Below are 22,191 nucleotides of genomic sequence, written 5' to 3' on the forward strand. Positions count from 1 at the left end.
ATTTATTTAACTTCATCCTTTGTTATTCCACTTTTAAGCTACGATGAATTTCTCTCTCTCTCTCTCTCTCTCTCTCTCTCTCTCTCTCTCTCTCTCTCTCTCCCAACTCTCTCTCTCTCTCTCTCTCTCTCTCTCTCTTTTGTGTGTGCTCGTATAATAAGGACCTCCTTCTCCCATTCCTACTCAAACCAGCCGGTATCCCTGTACCCCGTCAGAGCCACGCCAGCACCCTGTAGTACAGGAGTCCAGCTCCCCGTCCTCCTCAAGGAGAGGGGGGGGGGAATAGGAAAAATAAATGGCGTGTGATGAGTGAGGTGCAGATGAAGAGTTGGCATGCACACCGATACCAGTCCGTTGTACGCAACATCCACGCACGTACACTCTCACGAGTCACCCAGACACACCCTCAAATAAGCAGACATACACATACACAACTACATTTAGCATCCCTGAAACGCGCACACAAACATAAGGCATACAAGCAAGTACTTAGGCGCATGTACACAGGACCCAGTCAGGATCCCTCTCCCTTCCTCTCACCCCGCAACGCAGGTAACGCACACACACACACACACACACACACACACACACACACACACACACACACACAGTCCCTCGCTGACACTCTCACATCAGCAAAGCAGACACAGACCTCTGCACTCAGCACATTATTCACAAGCAGGCTTATGCACTCCCAAACCACGCAAGCACCCAAGGAAAATACAATCCACGCTATGGTATTATATTCGCCATAAGACTTCAGGCATCGAGCGATATTTTCGACAGTTTGGAGATTTTCTTGCACCTCTCCTTTAAGCCATTTTGTATACTTTTTCATGATTTATTTTTACTGTTACCAGATAATTTTGTTCTTCTTTAGAGAACCTTTTAGATGTGAAGAAATTAATGAAAGCCAGTTCGAATCAATGCACTTAGAAAAGCTTCCTTTGAAATGAATAACATCTGGAAGTGTGATGAATTATATGAAAGTGACCTCGTAATGAAGGGATTAACTTACTTTCCGCCTATTTGTGGGGTGTCGATATTCTGCAAGCAATTCATTTGACTAATAGAAATATTAGAGACAAATAAAATATAAGAGAGTGAAAAGGTTTTAGTATGCAGAATAAGATCCATATTCCCATCAGCCCGGGAGACTCTCTGGCACTTTTTCCTTAACTATACATTTCTCTCCTGAACTTTACTCAGATCTACGTCCATTGTAGCTTATTTCATGTACCTGAGCGGTAAAGACAATGCTACTGCTCTATACATTATCCATACCACTTCATGACTAGCATCACATTGTACTGTTTATCTACAGTATTGTTACAACTCTGCATTCACGTTTGAGAGATGCGACTTTTAGGCCAAGTTAGAGTTAAAAAAATATATACAGTATATATATATATATATATATATATATATATATATATATATATATATATATATATTCCTCTCTGTGGGACGTTGATATTCTCCCGTAGGTTTTTCGTGTACTTTGTACATATCAATAGGATGTTGGTAACACAGGAGGATATTAACTCTTTCACTATGCGAACATTTATTTATTTATTAATATTTTTGCTACATCAGAACGGGTTTATTCAGCTTAGGAAAGATGTTATGCATTGGAAAGGTTAGATAAAGCTTTCATTAACACTTTCATCGCCTGGGGGATCTGTTCTGAGAAATAAAATCATTTGGGGTAGAAAACATAAAAGACATTATGATTGATAAGGGGTTAAGTTGTAAAATGCAGAGTAAATAACTTAGGGCAAGGTACTATACTTATTTCATTTTAACTTGGCTCAGATTTCCACCATTTTGCCTGTCCAATGAAGCTCAATTACAGAATAGGACAATTATTTCTACGTTATCGTATAGCACTTCTTTGTGACTAGTGTCATTTTCTAGTGTTAATACATTGTTAAATCTCAGCATTAAAGATGGGGAGATGACAATTTTAGGTTAAGTTAAAGTAGAAGGTATATAGAAAACCTGCTAAGCCAACAAGAATATAGCAACTGGCATTTATAAATGAATCTTATAATGCTAACATTAACACTTTCCTGGGCCAGCCTTGCGTAACTCTTCTACGCCAGCCTTGCGTAACTCTTCTACCCCATTCCTGGGCCGGGGGTGAGTTTCCATCAAAATGAAGTTTTGTTGCCTGTGTTCTCCAACTTGTTGTGCCATGTACCTGAGCCATGAAAAACTGCTCCAACAAATAACGCACCAGCATGTCATCGGTTGGCCGACAAATGACACGTTGTTGTGTCTTCAGCCCGGAATAGTCTGTCTATCTATCTATTGCCAGACGCCTCAATCCCGTTTGGGGTGGCCACAAACAAATCGCCTTCAAGTCGCCCTGTCTCCTGCCATTTCACTGCCCTGCTCCCAACTCACACCCCCCTCTCTCATATACCTCTCCACCCCATCCCTCCATCTCATCCTCGGTCTCCCCCTTCCTCTTCCCCCCTACACCTCACTCACATACACTCTCTTCGTCAGTCTTTCACCCTCCATCCTCTCCACATGGCCAAACCACCTCAGTGTGTTCCTCATAACGCTTCCTATCACATCCATATCCACACCACAACGCTCCTTTATATCCTCATTCGTCAGCCTGTCTCTCCATGTGACTCCACAGGCTCCTCTTAAATAACTAATTTCCACTGCTCTCACTCTTGACTTGTGTCCTTCCAACAACGTCCAAGCTTCACTTCCATACGTTAGAGTTGGTATCTCAATACTGTCATGTAGTAAATTTTTCACTTCCATGCTCACTTCCCTGTTTCTTATCTGCTTTCAAAGAACAAGCAACCTTTCTTCCCTGCTGTACCCTTTCAAGTACTTCATCCTCCAAACCTCCATCCTTACTCATCACACTACCCAAGTATGGTACTTAAACGTACTCATATTTTCCAATTCCTCACCATCCAACCTCGCCGGACATTCACTGACTTCACCTCTCTCAAAGACCATCACTTTACTCTTTCCTACATTCACCTTTAGATTCCGTTTCTTACACACTCTCCCAAACTCATCCACCAAGCCTTGTAGCTCCCCTTCGTCTTCACTCAACAACACAGTATCATCTGCAAACAACAGTACAGGGAGTTTCCAAACACTATCCTCTCTCACCAGGGCCACTCCAACAATTTGTATGCATGCCTATTTCCTGAAATGCACACACACACACACACACACACACACACACACACACACACACACACACACACACACAGTATAGAAAACATAATTATGTAAAGCATTCATTAATACCCTAACATGTAGGTCTACTGAAAGGTATACACACACACACACACACACACACACACACACACACATATATATATATATATATATATATATATATATATATATATATATATATATATATATATATATATATATACTGTATATATGCAGTAATCCTTCATTTATCCAGACGTTCAGCATCCGGACCTACTCATTATCTGGATACTGGACCTTGGCTCTATTGAACCATTATCAGAATTTACTTGCTGTTATCCAGACGAATAAGTCTCCGGCCAGCCGACATGTTAAAACATTCGATATCATGGCCGCTGGGCTCGAGCCTTGAGCAGGAAATAGGCCGTAACCCACAACCAGAGCTAAAATGTTCATCTGCGCCTGCACTGAATGGTCAAAGTCGCATGCTGGTCCAGTCACTGGCAACGAACGAACCCCTAAAGTTGCCCAGTCACCGGGAGTTTTGTTTCTGAATGGCCACCACATGTCCAGCAGACCACAAGCCAAGAGTAAATGTATGGTAAAAGCGCCCGTCTGCCTCGTAACAGAAGGGTGAATATCCTGCGCACAGCCTTACTTCTCCGCCCCCCCCCTCCCTCCGGTCCCTCCATACCCTCCCGGCTCCTCCCTCACTCCCTCAGTCCCTCCCCTCCTTTGTGCTGGTAGCACTGACCCGTGAATTTTTTATTTATTTTTTCAGTTAAGGGTATTCGAATACTATTGGTCAGATTGAAATTTCGAAATGACCACAAGAAAGCTAACGAAATTCTGCATCTAGACATGTGCTTAACTCTTGGAAGGCGCTGGCAAAATTTTGCACTAGGATGGTGGGAAGTTATATGAAGGTAAGTTTTACTCTTGAACACTACTTATTTTCACTGCATTTCTGTACTTTTACTCATCAGTTTTCTGAGTTTTAACTAGCTTATAGTATAAACACAAGTGAAGATGATGGTATACCATTTATACCAATTTAGCCAATTTCTGGTGGCATATTTGGCCCTGGAATTTTTTTGTTTCCTGTTTTCATTTTTTTCCTGGACATCTGATTATGATTATACTCTTACACATAGGCTACAACCATTGTGGTATATACTCGCACAGTACTACTCATATCCAGGGTCACACAGACAATTGTATTTGAAACATAACCACCTCTAAAGCACACCCCAAAGATGTAACACACAAGATTGCAGTGTCTTGTAGCAATGCAAAATGTGCATGGTACGATCATTTTGCTAAACATTATTCTTTAATTTATTTATAAAACATGGGAAAACAGACTAAAGAAACAGATCTTGAGCATTTATTGGTGAAATGATGATTTGAAAAGAAGTGTTGTGCAGCAGAATTATGACGACTCCCTTTCTCACACGATTGAGCCCGACAATTTATTCCTCACTTGACTGCCGTCACTCCACCCATCACTCACCATTCAGCTTTTTTGCGGATAATACAGTGAATACATGCGAATGGCAAGCTCAGTAATTTAACCAACAAAACAAACCTTCATTCTATCAGGTATGTTTTATCTTCTCTGCCAGCGAATATGTGTTTTAAGATAATTTTGAACATCATCTTAGAATAGAAAGAGAGAGAGAGAGAGAGAGAGAGAGAGAGAGAGAGAGAGAGGTAGATATTGGAGAGACTCACATTACATTCATGAGCTCTATATATATATATATATATATATATATATACTCACATTACATTCACGAGTAATATATATATATATATATATATATATATATATATATATATATATATATATATATATATATATATATATATATATATATATATATATTGGAGAGACTCACATTACATTCACGAGTAATATATATATATCAATCAATCAATCAATCATTTCCTGTGGCACCCTCGGGGATGCATAGGGCCTCGATGAACTCACACCACCACATCCTATCTTGTGCTAACTCCTCAAGATCTCCCCAACACCCATCTCCAGCTTCCCGTCTCACTGTCCTCACCCACGTCTCTTTTGGCCTTCCTCTACCTCTCCTACCAAGTGCCACCCACCCTGGTGTACCTCGTACTATTCCCTGTCTCCTATACACATGTCCTAGCCACTTCCATCGTGAGAATCTAACATATTCATCGATTGGCTGCACTCCCGTTATTTCTCTAATTCTACTATTTGGTATCCTTTCCCACCACTTAACTCCTAATATTCTTCTAAGTGCTTTATTTCCAAACACCAAGAATTTATTTTCCATAGTCACTGTGCTGTACCAAGACTCGTGTCCATAAATTAAGATACTCCTAACCATTACCTTATAAAGTTTGATTTTTGTATGCACAGAGAAATTGTTATTATTCCAAATATTTTTAAGCATTCCCATTGCCTGATTAGCCTTCTTTAACCTTTCCTCGAATTCAAAGTTCAAAGAACCATCCTTGGCTAAATAAGTACCTAAATATTTAAACCTATCAACTTGCTTTACAACCATACCTCCAATTACACATTCCTGCGCATTTTCCATATTCATATTGATTATTTCAGTTTTTCCACAATTAATAACCAAACCCACCTTGCGATCTTCACTCACCAAACAGTCCAACACTCTCTGCATCTCTTCTGGCCCATCACAAATCAAAACTATATCATCTGCATAATCTAAATCCAAAAGTTTCCTGTTCTCTCCCCAAAGTATACCTGCACCGGTTTCTGTTCCAACGCGTTTCATAATGTAACCAATGACCAATATAAATAGTAAAGGCGATAGAACACCACCTTGAATTACTCCGGACTTGACTTCAAACGAATCACTCAGACAACCATCAACCATCACTTTACAAAATGTGTCCTCATGCATGTTCATAATGACCCTCACAAACTCCTCTGGTATTCCATAATGTCTCATGATCTTCCCCATAGTCTCTCTCGAAACACTATCAAAAGCCTTTTCAAAATCAACAAAACAAAGACTTAACGGTACTCTCATTTCATTAACTTGCTGCATCAAATGCCTAACTATAAAGATCTGATCATTGCAACCACGTCCCTTTCTAAAACCAGCCTGTTCATCCCTCAGAATACCCTCAACCACCGGCTCCAACCTATTTAACAACACTCTACTGAAAACTTTCAAAGCTATCGGTGACAAAGAGATTCCCCTCCAATTACCACATTCACTCAGGTCTCCCTTCTTCGGAACTTTAACAATTACACCATTCTTCCAAACTGACGGTAGTAACCCCGTCACCCATATCTTACTGAATAGCTTGGTCAAGATCATTATTAATCTATCCCCCTCCACTTTAAACATTTCCGGAAATAAACCATCCTCCCCTGGTGCCTTATTATTCTTTAACTGTTTTACTGCTTTCTCCACTTCTGCAAGCCTCAACTCTCCTGTTTCTATATTTAAATCTTCCTGAGCAGACGGTATATCCTCTTCTGGTGGTATTGGTCTATTAAGAACTGTCTTAAAATGCTCTTTCCATCTGTTTTTAATATCTCCATCTTTGGTCAATAAATTTCCTTCCCTGTCTCTAACTGGTATTTCCTTGCGTTTACCTGCATTACCACTCAGTTCTCTAATCGATTCATATGCTATTCTTTGACTCTGTCCATCGTTTTTGTTTATTAAGATTTCAGTCTCTGCAACCTTTTCATCCACACATCTTCTTTTATCTCTCCTAGCTAACCTTCTTACTTCTGAATTCAAACTCCAGTACGCAGCTCTTGCTAATTCAATCTCTCGTTCATCAACGCATTGCATCTCACTCCTCAATTTAGCCTCACCTCTCTTTTTTATCATATCCCACGTTTCCTCCGATATCCATTTCTTTCTCCTGAATCTATGTCTCCTTCCAATCGTACATTCAGCAGTCTCATGCAAAACTTTGTTCACATCCTCCCACATCTCATCTACACTTCTCTCCCCTCTTCCAACGTTTCCAACACCAAAAACCTATTTCTGCATTCTAATCTGAATTCCTCCTTTTCTTCTCCCCTTCTAAGCTTAACAATATCGTATCTACCAACACCAGATTTTTCCTTCTTCTGATTTTTAAGTTTAAACCTTATTTTTGCAATGCTGAGTTGATGGTCACTACCAATATCCACTCCCCGTTTAACATGAACATCTAGCAGAGAACTTCTATGCCTCCTACTGATAGCGATGTGATCAATCTGATTTTTATATTTTCCACACGGCGACACCCAAGTTGTCTTGTGTATATTGCAATGCTGAAAGAGTGTGCCCCCGATGACTAAGTCATTTGCTAGACAGAAGCTTCCAAACCTCACTCCGTTTTCACTCATCCTACTACCAACTCCCATCTTACCCATACATGCCTCAAATCCCTCATTTGAACAGCCCATTACTGCATTAAAGTCTCCAACGCAGATCAAAACATCATGTCTAGGTACCCTTCCTATTCCTTCTTGCAACTTTTCATAAAATGTGTCTTTCCTTTCATTGAGTGCATCATTAGTAGGTGCATAACACACAAACAGACTGATGTTGCCATGATTTGATTTAAACCGTGCGTATAACAATCGCTCATCTATAGGATCCCACTCACATAAAGCCTTATTTGCCTTACAACCCAGCAACAATCCTACTCCCTGATAATGCATTCCGTCCTGTCGACCAGATATCAATAAACGTATACCATCCTCCAAATCCAACTTATCGACTCCAGTTAATCTAGTTTCTGTCAGAGCACAAATATCAAGTCCGTAATTTTGAAAAACCTTCACTAACTCATCGATTTTACCGTCATGATATAGCGTTCTCACATTCCAGTTACCAATTTTAATTGTATTTTTTGCATTGACAAAGGAATTAGATTGTAATTGAGGCAACCGTGAGATTCTTAGCACCCCCTGCCCATTTAAGGGCTGCACGGGACTGGGGGCCATTATTGTTCTTTCAGAGTCCATCAAGGTTTCTTTGGCTAACTTCCTGAACACCTCGCCATTGTATTGCAGTCGCAGTAGGCAGCTAACTTGCCTGATTGCCCACACCCGAAAGACCCAGCTATGCTGTAGCCAGTCACGTGCCGGCATGCTTCCCAGCCATTTCACTCTTAAGGAGTTCCTCTGCCTGAGAAAGCAACCACCCCCCTGCTCCTGAGGGCTTTTGATCTGTGTAGGTAGAGGGCGATCACTCCCTCACTAGCCATATACAGTGTACATACAGTGTATAGGCTACACTCACCGTATATATATATATATATATATATATATATATATATATATATATATATATATATATATTATATGCTTACAGGAACAGACACAAATGTCCAGGCACCCAGAGACACCTAAATACACAAGCTACCTCACGTAAGTGCACGCACACAAAAACCAGGCATGCTCAGGCAATACAGGAACGTACTGACACATGCACTCACATTCCCAAGCACGCACATACGGTTACACACACAGACACACACACATACGTAAACTAAAGCACGCACAGATAAATACACACACAGACACACACACAGATGAGGGCCCAATCACGCACATATACACACGAACACACGCAAATACAGTACCTAAGCTTACACACTCGAACACACATACTTAAATATGTACAGTAACACCCAAGGACGCACACGTACTTGCACACACACACACACACACACACACACACACACACACACACACACACACACACACACACACACACACACACATTTTCTGAGGTCTGCGGAAGCCTGTTCCATTATTTTCCTAGGCGAGCTGAACCATCTCTTTACTGTCTGTATTTATGGAGAGGACTACTGGCATTGTACTAAGGCAATTTGGTAGGAACTTTCCGATGTATTTTCATCTTCGTCCTTCATTGTTTCATTAGTCCAGTAAACAGACAGACCGATAATTAGGCAGAGATTAACAGACTGGCTTTAATACCAAAACTCGACACTCTATGGCACTCAACAGAATACACCTAACTCCCTGCATTAAGCTACAATTGAGTGGCCCTTGTATACTTGTTCTTTATAATGCTTTCACAAAGATTTTATCACCTTATCGCCACAGTCGAAGCCATACCCATACAATATATTTTGTTCTTCCTACGGGATTTTGCATAACTTGATAGACAGATAGACAGACAGGGAGTAGGGATCAGACCAAACTCACGTAAGCTTTGGTGGCGGAGTTAATACAGTAACTAAAACAAAAGAGTCAAGTAGGGAGTTCTAAAGCAAGCACGTAAAATGAGGCAAGGGTAAGCGTCCACTACCAGAGCAGCAGAGGCACGTGTAGACGAAGGTACAGCACACACAGACCCATGTTCTCCTAAACAAAGAGTAACAGACGCACGTGTAGTCCCAGGTACACTACACGCGCTGGAATATTTACACACACCCAAATGTAAGGGAAAAAAACAGATACTAAAATACGAAAAGGCCTCATACACACACACACACACACACACACACACACACACACACACACACACACACACACACACACAATGGCTTTCTTAGCTGATTTGCATGTGAATATCTAGCACGAGGTCGCGTGCTGGGCATGAGGTATCACCTCTCTCTCTCTCTCTCTCTCTCTCTCTCTCTCTCTCTCTCTCTCTCTCTCAGTAAATATTTCTGTGCGGACGATAATTTTGTTTATATAATACACAATGATAACCCCATTGCAAAAATAATAGCATATCTATCTGTCTATCAATTTCCAGACGCCTCAATCCTGTACGGGGTGGCCACAAACAAATCGCCTCCACTTCGCCCTGTCCCACGCCATTTCACTGCCCTGCTCCCAACTCACACCCCCCTCTCTCATATACCCGGTACCTCTCCACCCCATCCCTCCATCTCATCCTCGGCCTCCCCCTCCCTCTCCCCCCCCAACCTCACTCACATACACTCTCCTCGTCAGTCTCTCACTCTCCATCCTCTCCACATGGCCAAACCACTTCAGTGTGATCCTCCTAATGCATCCTATTACATCCACATCCACACCACAACTCTCCTTTATATCCGCATTTGTCAGCCTGTCTCTCCATGTGACTCCACAGGCTTCTCTTAAATAACTCATTTCCACTGCTCTCACCCTTGACTTGTGTCCCTCCAACAATGTCCAAGCTTCACTTCCATACGTTAGAGTTGGTATCACAATACTGTCATGTAGTAACTTTTTCACTTCCCTTCTTTCTTCCCTGTTTCTTATGACTGCTTTCAAGGAACCAGCAACCTTCCTTCCCTGTTGTACCCTTTCAAGCACTTCATCCTCCAAACTTCCACCCTTACTCATCACACTACCCAAGTACTTAAACGTATTCACATTTTCCATTTCCTCACCATCTAACCTAACTGTACATTCACTTATTTCACCACTCTCAAAGACCATCACTTTACTCTTCCCTGCATTCACCTTTAGATTCCGTTTCTTACACACTCTCCCAAACTTATCCACCAAGCCTTGCAGCTCCCCTTCATCTTCACTCAACAACACAGTATCATCTGCAAACAACAGTACAGGGAGTTTCCAAACACTATCCTCTCTCACCAGGGCCACTCCTACATCCACTGCCCTACCTTGTACCTCTTTTATTACCCCATCCATGTACAGATTGAACAACCATGGAGACATGACACATCCCTGTTTCAACCCAACCTTCAAAGAGAAAAATTCACTAAGTTCACTATCCACACTCACTGCAGCCTTAGCACCATCATACATACTCATCACAGCATTCAACAACTTCCCATCTACTCCATATAGTCTTAATACTTTCCACAATCCTTGTCTATCCACCCTGTCATATGCTTTCTCCAAATCCATGAAAGCCGCATACAACTTCTCTCCCTTCTCTAGAAACTTTTCCACTAAAGATCTAAGAATGAATATCTGATCTACACAACTCTCCCCATCCTAAAGCCTCCTTGTTCTTCTCCAACTAATTCCTCTGTTCTTTCCCTAACTCTGTCAATAAGTATCCTACCATACACTTTTCCTATTACACTAAGAAGACAAATGCCCCTATGATTACCACACACTTCTTTTTCCCCTTTTCCTTTGTACAAGGGAATAATTATACCTTACTTCCAATTCTCCGGGACCCTACTTTCCTCCCAGGCCAATCTGCACATCTTCCACATCCATTCTACTACTATCTCTCCCCCATGCTTCAGCATTTCACCACACACTCCATCAGTTCCTGGGGCTTTCCCCAATTTGACTTTCTTCATTGCTTTAACAACTTCTATCCTACTGATTTCTTCCTGTCTTCTCACCTCCCTCCTTCTCCCAGCCATTCCCCAGCCACTTATACTCGCATTCCTTCCATCCTCTATATTCAACAATTCCTTAAAGTGTTCTCTCCATCTGCTCACTTTTTCTCCCTTCTCCACTAGTAATCTACCATTTTTATCTTTCACTCCTCTGCTAACTTCACTGCCACTCTGTCTTACTCTCTTCACCTCTTTCCAGAACATTTCCTTGCAGTCGCTCCACTTTACACCCAAATTCCATCCATATTCCTCATCCACTCTCTTCTTATTCTCTCTTACTAATCTTTTCACCTCTCTCTTCCCTTCTACATATAACTCTCTCTTCCACCTCTCAACTTCGTCCACGCCCCTATTTTCATCCATTCATTGTATGCTTTCTTCTTTTGTGCCACAGTCTGTCTCACCTCGTCATTCCACCATGCTGTTCCTTGCACTCCCTTTCATCTTCTCTTCACCCCACGCACCACATCACATGCTGCACATATTACTTCTGTGAATATCCTGCACACGCCTTCCACGTCCCCCATCTGCTCCAATTCATATTTACCCAATCGTTCCACAACTTCTCTCTTATATTCTGCCGTTTTCTCATCCTCTTGTAACCTTTCCACTTTCCTTGCAACTACTCCTTCCTGTCCTTCCCTTTTTCTATTTCTCCATCTTGCTTGGATCTTGATACTGGTGACCACCAAGTAGTTGTCAGAAAGTCCACTCCCCCAACCTCTATAAGCTCTTGCATCCATTACACATCTTCGCATCCTTTCATCCACACACACATAATCAATCATTGCCTTCCTTTCATTCAGTTCACCACCCACTCTTCTCATCACTCACCATGTATACCTGTGGATCATCTTGTGCCTGAAGAGGGTATTGGCTATCACCAACCCCCTCCCGGCACAAGTGTCCACTAACGCACTGCCATGCTTATCCATCTCAGCAGGCACATCCCACTCACCAACTATTCCATCCACCTTCACATTCCCTACTTTACCATTCATATCACTGATCAGAAACACTCTCTCATTCCTTCCAAACTTTTCCATGCACATTTCCACATTTGTCCAGAATTCTTCTCTCACTCTGCCTGCACGATCTTGTGTTGGCGCATACACGCACACAATCGCCCACATTTGTATTCCAACTTTTAATCTTACCCACACAATTCTTGACCCAACTGATCCATACTCTCTTATGTTCTTTTCCCATCTTCTACTCACAACAATACACACTCCTTCTTTTGCCCTCTCATTCTCACCTACTCCTGCACATATACCCCATCCATACTCCCATTCTCTCACACTCTCACCTCTCCATTTAGTTTCGGTTACTCCACATACATCCACTTTCGCACCCTCAAGCACCTGGACAATCTCTCTCTCTTTCACCTCATCATTCGCACCCCTTACATTCCATGTTGCGATTCGTACCGTGTCCTTTGTCCAGACCTTGGTCGTCATCTTTTGGTCAGTCCTTGTCCGAGGCTTCTTGTTCGTTTTTTTAGTTAGCTGTTTTCCGGGGAGGGGCACTAACCCTCCGCCAACCCTTTTAGTCGCCTCGTACGACAAGCAGGGATACTGGGGGAGTATTCTTGAAAACCCCCCTACCCACAGGAACTAATTACACTTCCTAAACCCATTTTGGTAATAGTATACAATAACATTATCGAGCTACATAGTCTTGAAAATGAGCGTCACAATTCCGTAGTCTGTATTCCTTTTTGCCTCTATGGCCAATGAGGGAGTGGAGGTTTCAATATGAGGTTGTTTTGGTGATGGCATATTAATGGTATTGGTGGTGGCTGTTACTGTGGCAACTGTGGTAATTTCTAGTAGTGATAAGTGTGGTAACTGTAATGTTGGTAGTAGATGCGGTATTGAGATGATGATTACAAATGGGTACGGTTTAATGTATGAATGTTGTTGAGGTGGTGATGTTACTGACAGTTGTGGCAACAACATTGTGGTAGGTGGTTATAGTAGTTACAAGCGTGCAAGCAGTGGTGGTTATAGCAGTAATAATGTTAGCAATGTTGGGTAGTGATTTGCTGGTGGAAGAGTAGTAGTTGTGATGACAGGTGTGGCAGGCAGCTTTGGTTGTACAGTAGTTATGGTGGCAGATTCCATTGATGGTAATAATAGTTGTAGTAGGAGGTTGTAGATGTCGTAGTTTCGTAGCTGTTGTTGTGGTGGTAGATATTTATAGGTATGAGAGGTAGCTATCATGTCGTAGTTTAGTTGTGGTGATGGTACACGTGATTGTGGTAGGCAGTTAGAGGTGTGGTAGTTGTGGTAATTATTGCAGTAATAATGTTGGCAATTTTTGGAAATGTACATTGAGGTTGGATGATGAGGAAATGGAAAATGTGAGTACGTGTAAGTACTTGGGTAGTGATGAGTATGGATGAAAGTTTGGAGGGTGAAGTGCTTGAAAGGGTACAACTACGAAGAAAGGTTGCTGGTTCCTTGAAGGCAGTGATAAGAAACAGGGAAGTGAGCATGGAAATGAAAAAGTTATTACATGACAGTATTGTGATACCAACTCTAATGTATGGAAGTGAAGCTTGGACGTTGTTGGAGGGACACAAGTCAAGAGTGCGAGCAGTGGAAATGAGTTACTTGAGAGGAGCCTGTGGAGTCACATGGAAAGACAGACTGACAAATGAGGATGTGAAGGAGCGTTGTGGTGTGGATGTGGATGTGATAGGAAGCATTAGGAGAAACACACTGAGTTGGTTTGGCCATGTGGAGAGGATGGAGAGTGAGAGACTGACGAGGAGAGTGTATGTGAGTGAGGTGGAGGGGGAGAGAGGGAGGGGAAGGCCAAGGATGAGATGGAGGGATGGAATGGAGAGGTATATGAGAGGGGGTGTGTGAATTAGGAGCAGGACAGTGAAATGGCGGGGGACAGGGTGACGTGGAGGCGATTTGTTTGTGGCCACCCCATATAAGGGATTAAGGCGTCTGCCAATAGATAGTTTGGGCTGGGGTATAGAATGGGTGGCATTTCAGCCCTAGTCACGAAGCACTTTCAGCTCCCCTCTTGTGTTCTCTTAATTGCTCCCTCTTTATTCTCTCTTATTTTCTTAATATTTTCCTCATATTATTATTTCTACATTTTCTCTTCGCTATAAAATAAATAACATTTTACACCCAGTCACGAAGTACATTAACTCCCTCCCTGTTTTAGCTTAGGAGTTTCCTCTGTATTCTCTCATCTGCTCTTATTATTTTCCTTTTATTAGCGGCATTCTCTTAAAATCTTTTTCTTTCTTCAGCGTTTTGGAATGGGTTGCATCTTATCCCACTCACGAAACATTTTTAAGTCCCTCCCTGTCTTCTATTACTTATTTGCTCTTCATTCTCTATTTTTGTGCTATTATTTTTTTTTATTAGTGTTCACTTATTATTTCCTATTCTTTATTCCGCCTTGTTTTAGAAAAGGTGGCTTTTTTTGTCCCCAGTCACGAAGCGTGTTAACACTGGCCTGTCTTCTCTAAACTGTTTCATCTTTCCTATCTCGTATTCTCACATTTTCTCTTCATCTTCTTTAGAACTGCATCTGTTAGTAACGTTCCTGGTATCATTGGGTCAAACAGGCCCGGTAGGAAACAAATTAGATGACAAGTTATTGATATTAAAAAAATGCATATTAACTTTGAAGGTAAACTAACCTACTCACACAGAAAAAAAAAATGAAAAGAAACATCTCTCTGTAGAAATACAAAAAGAATTTGCAATAAAAAAAAAGACAATTATACCGTAAAAAATATTTATTACACGTGGTTTTATTTACATCATCAATCATTCTTACCAGATGCTGCCCGGTTACTGATTTACAACCTGCCTTCAGTACCATGATTAGTAGGATAACATGACAAAAAAGACAAAATGCGGTGATCGAAAATGATTTTTTTTTTTTTCATCTACACATATTTCCAGTGCCGCAAACCCTGTACAATGACTACTAAATGATGCTTGTTGGTTCTAATTATGTAAAGAGTGAGGTTAGATAATTTATGAGGCAATGTAGTATATATATTATTATACATAAGGCTAATAACAGACATCACTATACCTCCCAGTAACAATGGGTGCCTAACAAAGCCTGGTCCTACTCCAACAGACACTGATACTTATATTTCACATAATTCACAGATATTATATAATTTTCCAATTTCACTAGTGCACATGAAGATTATATATCACCCCTCCAAATGGTATCGTTGAGTCTCATAGACCCATACACCATAAAAACACAATAATGGAATTGAAGCACAGAGTTGCACACCCAACCTTGGCAATGTCTCAGTGGAGACTGAAGGTAGACAGAACGGGATGGCAGTACTGTCAACGGAACCCCATAAAACAAATAAATGTCAGAGTTATATTTTCCTTTTTTTTCTTCATTGCCATCTTCCCTTTTAATTTTCTAGGCCTCTTTTAAGATTCCTCTTTGTCCTCCCTTCATAATCTGTCAGTATTTTCTTTTATTATTATTATTATTATTATTATTATTATTATTATTATTATTTTCTACCTCTCACAGAATTCTGTTAGTTCCCTCTTTTCCTCTATTAAAAAATTCTCTCTATTCCCTTCTCTTATTTTCTCATTACTCCACCCCTTGCTCATCATCATCATCGCCATAACTATTTTTCCAAGGTTGGAGAGTGGGTGGGTTGGATCTAGTAACAGGATAACATTCTGTTACATTCTCTGACCAGCAGAACTGAGCCGTCCCTTTCGCACATTATTCAAGCTTTCGAAATAATGATTTGTCACATTTACATTACTTATAAGCTATTTATTTTGTATTCTCACACGCCTTCAGAATAATCCTTTTTACCCTCCTTTTTTTACCATTGCTTTAGCTTCTCCACTTTTACCTGTTTTTCATATCATTTTTCCCATTTAGCGCTGGTAAAAATTCTGCCCCTCCAACTACACGCCTCCAAAACTGGGGCTGCACCACGTGAAAATGGGCCATGATCTTAGAAAACGGGCTCCGGCTGTACCACTGGACAGAGGCTAACGGCCGTATTTTTAAACATTTCCTTCCCTTGTAGAGGCATGGGAAGGAAATCTTTAGCTGAATTGGTATTCTTAAAAAAATCCTTCCCTTCCTGTGCCGCTCGAAGGGAAAGATTTTTCCTCTGGGCAGCAGAAATTATTGGAACTTGAAGGAATTCCTTGACCCTTCTCTTCAAAAATGCCTTCATAAATTTTGTGCTTTCTGTTGTGGTTCATTGTGTTATATACAGTGTATTTAAAATGTTGACGGAAGTTACTGTATAATTTTATTGATGCAGTTTACAAAGCTATACTATACCGGTCGCGTTGGCCAGTTTCTCTTGTGCCCCGCCCCCTTGGCCACGCCCACTCACCCGTCGGCCCGAGTAGTTCTGAGCCAGTCTTTGCCGTGCCACTGTTGGTTAAACATGTCAGGCACTCTCGCCAGTCGAAGCAACAAAACTTTTACTTAACCCCTTAACTGCAACGATACCTTTTTCATTTAACTAGGAAATGTTTTGTAGTAAAGGGTGTTGGAAAAAAGTACCAAGGAACGTCATCGGCCTGAAAGGTTTGCAAAGTAACGAAAGTTCCCTCTATGAAAATAAAAAGGTACATATTCTACAAAGAACTTAGTGTTTTGACATTTTTCTTTAAATATGGTATCCACACACACACACACACACACACACACACACACACACACACACACACACACTCAAAACCCTTTTCCCTCTATAAGATTTCACTGACTTCACGTGTATAGAATGAGATTTCTCATTTCGAAGCAAAGCCGTGACATTTCGTTTTCCTACTTCTATATTCAAACCTCTCATATTAAGGAAATAAATAGGGAAAATTACAATATGGTTATGATACTGTGGTAACTTAACGGCCATGACAAATAGGTGACTTAATATGTTTAACAGTAATAGCGGCACAGCTGCGATGTGTTATTGCCAAGCTCTGAACTTTCTCGGTGGCAAAACTCAGCTGCGGTCGCGGGAGGAGGCAGGTTAGTTCTTTTCAAACTGATTTTGATTCAGTTAGCAAATTTTAGTGTTTCCTTTGTCATTCAGATATGAATTCAAAGTAAAAGTAAATAATACGATACTATTTCGTGATAAGGTTCATTATTCTATCAGTAAGAAGAATTATCTCAGCCAATCAGCAACGAGTAGAGCTGGAAGTGGGCGGGGCATTTAGAAGAGGGCGGGGCACAAGAGAATCAGGGTAACGCGACCGGTATAATGTTTAAGCGCTATTTGTGTCTTTAAAAATGTTACCCATGTCGGCTGAGACAATTAGCCAGACATAAACAAAGTAGACGACGTACTACCTCCGGTATTCATCCAGTCTTATATGATCTGACACTGACAAATCTTACACATTATGACCAGGGTCAAACGAGGATTCATTTTAAGAAACATTTTGGTTGTTAATATGCCCGAAAAAGGAAAATCTGCCGCCAAGGTCACACGTGTGGTTCGGCTCATGTCTTCCAGCTGGAAAAAAACAAATGAGCGCCGCCATGCGAGTACACGAGACGGACGTTAACAAGCGATTCTTACACTTACTAATAATAACATTGAGCGTAATAATATTCCTTGAATATAATTTATCAAAATATTGTCTTGAGGAGTGAACACCGCTGCTGTGTTGGCCAGAATGGCATTTATGGCTGAATACAAACCAACAGTATGGATGTGGTGGCGACCTCCCACATCTCAAATGTGCTGTGCTTTCATTATCCAGCAAGAGATATGCGTGTTTTGATGTATTACTTTAAAAATTTAACGCTCTGCCATACGAAATATTAGCAAGATTGGTCATTTTAGTTTAACAGGGCTACCAACCTGAACATTTTTCTTTCCCTTCCAAGGAAATCTTTAAGCATACTGAAGGGAAAGAAAAATCCTTCAAAGGGAATGAAAAGTTTAGGGAAGGAATTATTTTTAAGAATATGGCCGTAAGCTTTATTATATTCCGTTCTTTTATTCTCCTTTTGTTCTCCTCTTCTTTATTCCTTTTACTTGAGTGTGTGTGTGTGTGTGTGTGTGTGTGTGTGTGTGTGTGTGTGTGACCATCTATTAGTGCTTTGGAATAACGGTAGGCCCCAGGAGATGGGTTGTGTTGTCTTTGCTAGATTATGATCCATAATTATCTATATATCTATGTCTATATCTATCTATCCGTCTGTCTATATTTTTTTATATTTTTTTCTATATGCCAGGAAGAAGGAACCAAAGGCCATGAGCCCGCAATAACAGTTCCCTCCAAGATAAAAACAAAATACAACAGAGAGCCAAATTCAAGATCCATTAATTTCGAGATGCCTGGACACACTGCGTTTGAAAGACTGAGATCATAGGCAGCAGGAAATACAGACAGAGGGAGACAGTTCCAGAGTTGAACTGTTGCATAAATGAAGGACTGGGAGCAACGGTTAACTCTTGCATTAGAGAGTTGGACAGAAAAGGGATGAGAGTTTGCTGCTAGACGGGTGCTACGCACCCGTCGTAGAGGTGGAGGAATGCATGCAGACAGTTCAGAGGAGCAGTGACCATTCAAGCAGCGATAGAAAAGAGATAAAGATGCAACAGTGCGGCGAAGAGACAGAGGTTGAAGGGAGTCAGTAAGAGGAGGAGAGTTAATGAGACGAAAAGCCTTTGACTCCACCCTATTGAGATGAGCTGTATGTGGGGAGCCTCCCCACACATTAGAGTTGTACTCCACACAGGGGCGGATAAAACCCTTGTATAGAGTCAACAATTGTGCAGGAGTAAAGAAAGAACGGAGTTGGCTTAGGACACCCAATCTCTTGGAAGCAGATTTTACATGAGATGCAATATGATCTTTACAAGATAAGTCCCGAGTAAATGAAACCCCAAATATGTTCAAGGATGATGCAGGATTAAGCTGAATATTATAAAACATTAGTGAGTATACCTGTGGAAGATTTTGTTGGGTTGATAGGTGTAAGAACTGAGTCTTAGATGCATTAAAAACAACCATATTATTTTTACCCCAGTCCAGTCAGACATTAGGTGTGCCATAGCCTCATCCCTTGTTTGTTGAAGTAACTGCTGAGATGGGTGTTGTGGGAACCGAATGGAAAGGTGAAGGGTGGATTCATCAGTGTATGAGTGGATAGGGTTAGATGTACAGATTAGAAGGTCATTGATGGGTAAAAGAAAGAGAGCTGGTGATAGGACAGAGCCCTGAGGAACACCACTGTTGACTGATCTAGGAGAAGAACGATGGCCGTCTACAACAGCGGCTATAGAACGACCAGAAAGGAAGCTAGCGATGAAGGCACAGATAGAAGGATAGAAACCATAATAGGACAGTTTGGAAATTAAAGATTTATGCCAGACTCGATCGAAAGCCTTTGAGATGTCAAGTGCAATGGCAAAGCTTTCGCCAAAGTCCCGAAAGGAGGATGACCAGGAGCCTGAAAGGTAGGTGAGAAGATCGCCAGTGGAGCATCCCTGACGGAACCCGTACTGACGATCAGAAAGAAGGTTGTGATAGGAAAGATGCCTTAAAATTTTTCTATCGAGAATTGACTCAAAAACTTTTGAAATACACGACGTTAAAGCAATTGGATGATAGTTGGAGGGTTGGGAGTGGTCACCCTTCTTTGGGACTGGCTGAATGAGAGCAAATTTCCAGCAAGAAGGAGGGGTACAAGTTGACAGACAAAGGCAAAAGAGTTTGCCTAGGCAGGGTGTAAGCACAGAAGCACAGTTCTTGAGAACAACAGGAGGGACTCCATCAGGCCCATATGCCTTGTTAGTATTGAGGCCAGTGATGGCAGAAAATACATCAGCTAAAGAAAGTTTAATGTCAGCCATGAGGAAGTCAGAGGCGGGAAGTGATAGAGGAATAGCACCGGAATCGTCTAAGGTGGAATTAGAGGAGAAAGTCTGTGCAAAGAGATCTGCTTTATCAGTAGAAGAAATAGCTACAGAACCATCAGAGTAGAAAAGAGGAGGGAAGGATGATGAGGTAATGTTGTTAGAAAGGTTTTTGGCAAGGTGCCAGAAGGAGTGGGAAGCATTCGAGTTGGAGAGTTGAGAGCTTTTAGTACGGATGAAATTATTTTTAGCAGAGCGAAGAACAGACTTAACACAATTCCGGGCAGAAACGTAAAGATGATGTGATTCAGGGGTGGGTTGGCTCCGGTACCTTTTGTAGGCCCTCTCCTTGTTGCGGACAGCATTAGAACAAGCGTGATTAAACCAAGGCTTTCTTGTGTTAGTCAAAGGATATGAGAAAGGAATGTGTGCTTCCATGCCTGAGAAAATAACCTCCGTAATGCGCAAGGCACACTCAGATGGCTCCTCCCGGTAATGGAAGCAATAATCATTCCAGGGAAAATCAAAGAGGTACTGCCTGAGGGCCTCACAATCTCCAGCTCCAAAGTGCCACAGACGACATATCCCTGGAGGGTCCACAGGCCGTACCGGAGTGATAGGACACGTTAAGGTGATAAGATTGTGATCGGAGGAGCCCAACGGAGAGAAAAGATTAACAGTGTAAGCAGAAGGATTAGTTGTAAGGAAGAGGTCAAGTATGTTGGATCTCTCTCCAAGGCAGTCTGGGATACGGGTAGGGTGCTGTTCAAGCTGCTCTAGGTCATTAAGGATAGAAAAGATATAGGCTTGTTCACCAGGTGGATCAGTGAAAGGAGAGGAGAGCCAAAGGTGGTGGTGAACATTGAAATCTCCTAGAATGGAGATTTCAGAAAAAGGGGAAATGGATAGAATGTGTTCCATCGTAGAAGTAAGATAGTCGAAGAATTTTTGATAGTCAGTAGAATTAGGGGATAAGTAAACAGCACAGATATATTTAGTCAGAGAATGACAGGAAAACCGAAGCCAGAGTGTAGAGAATTCAGAAGAATCGAGTTTAGGAACAAGAGATCAAGATAAGTCGTTGTGTATATACACACAACAGCCACCTTTGGCTTTGAAATGAGTATAGAGAAAGTAGGAGGATACAGAAAAGGGTTTACTGTCAGTTGCCTCAGACAGTTGAGTCTCAGTTAGAAAAAGAAGGTGAGGTTTAGAGGAGGAGAGGTGGTGATCAACAGAGCGAAAGTTAGAGGAAAGGCCGCGAATGTTGCAGAAATGAAGAAAAAGAGAGTCAGACAGTGGTTCCAGGCACCTCGAGTCGTCACCGGGAGAGGGGCGGAAGGTGGGGGCTTTTATGGCCCTCCCCCCTGGGGATGAGACGCCATGATTTTTTTTTCTTTGAATTTTGGAAAAGGAAGTTTAGTATGTACTGTGTATGTACTTTGGTGTAGATAGAGATATTTGTGTTGGAGAGCATGCTGGCCTACTCTCTGTGTAACTGAGACACTGAAAAAGTTCAGCAAAGGGGAATGGTCAGGAACTAGTCCTGAGGGCTGATGAAACGGGAGCTCCAGCACTCCCTGTCATCAGCTTTCCATCCACCTCGGGAGTACTGCCCTGCTCGACTGGTGCTGCAGTCTACTCCTCTATCTATCTATCTATCCATCCATCTATCTCTATCTATCTATCTATCTATACACACACACACACACACACACACACACACACACACACACATATATATATATATATATATATATATATATATACGAAGTATATATATGTAATGAGAGAGACGGGGGGAG

This window comes from Coenobita brevimanus, chromosome 24 (assembly GCF_032717465.1).
Source record: "Coenobita brevimanus isolate Jiangsu-jjx chromosome 24, ASM3271746v2, whole genome shotgun sequence".
In the NCBI taxonomy this organism is placed as follows: Eukaryota; Metazoa; Arthropoda; class Malacostraca; order Decapoda; family Coenobitidae; genus Coenobita; species Coenobita brevimanus.